The sequence below is a fragment of the Diospyros lotus genome, chromosome 13 (genome assembly GCF_014633365.1).
Source record: "Diospyros lotus cultivar Yz01 chromosome 13, ASM1463336v1, whole genome shotgun sequence".
Lineage (NCBI taxonomy): Eukaryota > Viridiplantae > Streptophyta > Magnoliopsida > Ericales > Ebenaceae > Diospyros > Diospyros lotus.
Window position 1 is genome coordinate 21,855,993 of NC_068350.1, and position 1,557 is coordinate 21,857,549.

Consider the following 1,557-nt stretch of genomic DNA (forward strand, 5'->3'; position numbering starts at 1 on the left):
AACCTCATTTATGGTTAATGATGATGTATAACTTTATTTGTGAATAATGTTAAGATGTTAGGTTCGATTCTAGTTTTCGCATTTGATGCTTATGATAATTCTCTTTTGAGATAGATGTATGGAAATTTTAGGATGAATATGAGGAATGATATGGTTTAGCAATAGTTTTTAAGAAAAAAAAAATATTATCCCATAATTGTCCCAAGTTATAACACGCCCGAGCAAGTGGGGTGTTATAGTTGGTATCAAAGCGAGCTAGCAAAAACCCCGATTGGAGACTCAACGGTACTAGTGGAAATTGAGAATGATCGGGTTAGGAATAATTTAGTATAGATCAAGGATCCTAGGAAATAATAATCCTATGATGGTTCATGGAATGAAATCCCTACCTGGGGATTCGGGGTTGTCAATTGAAGTCTTAGAGGTTATTGATTTGAGGATTCTAACCTTGTTAAGCGATATAACAGTTGGTTAAAATGACTTAAGTTATGGAAGATAGGATCCGATAATATAGTTCGGACATATGGATGATTCGGTAATCATGAATATGGACCTATGAGATTTAGAGACTGTTGATTTGAGGTCATTAGTCAGAATCATTATGATGACGAATAGGAAAACTCGTAGTTATCAAGATTGATCGAGTCATAGATAGTTTGATGTGACATAGCCTAACTGTTGAGTTAGGATTGAATGATAAGTATTTTCGAGGATCATTTAGTGTCTCGAAAATAAGATGTGTAGATCAAGAACCCTAGGATTTGGGGTCAAGGAAAATAGATATGATGTCAGACTTAGATATTTCTATTCTAAGAATAGGAAAATAACATTGGCTAAGATGATGGGATCCAAGTCCCAATGGTCTAAGGTGCGAGGTGTGCCACTAGTTGGTTGAAAGAGGCTGGAAGCTTAAGGAATCGACCCAAGATGAGATGGATTGAATATGGAATGTGTGTCCTATTAAAGATTTGCATCTGGGTTTGTGGTCATCTTGGGAGTTGGTGACACGGCAAGCATTGTGAGGCTCGAGGAGTAGATTGACCTTGGTGTCTAGTGTGACATGCTAGTGGGATCATGAGATGGTTCGTTTTTACATTTTACCTCGAGAATAAAGTTGGGTTGATTAGGAAAAGCTATCCCACGTGTAAAATGGATATGGTAGATTAGATGTATGCTTGTGTAGGGGGTCAACGCTTGGTGTAGGAGTAAGCCTACTATGTGACCAGGATTAAGGTGACAACTTGTGTGTTGATTGTCAATGAGTGTTATGCCTAGGAGAAAACTAATTTGATTGTCGCATGTCGATAGTCAGTTGGATCTGAAGAACGAAATGCAAGAGTCAGTGGATTCTCGATAAACGAGATTTTAGGTAGTAGAGTAGGGTCAGTTCAAAGCCTTAACGAAGAGTTGTGAGGTGGCAATCTCAGTTCCAAGAAGATATCAGGTACCTAAAAAGCAAGAGTTGCTTATAGAACATAGCGACCCTAAGGGAGAATGATGAGAAACCTAGTTGGCAAAATTTGCGACTATGGTTTAGTGTGCCAAGTGAGCTTGAAG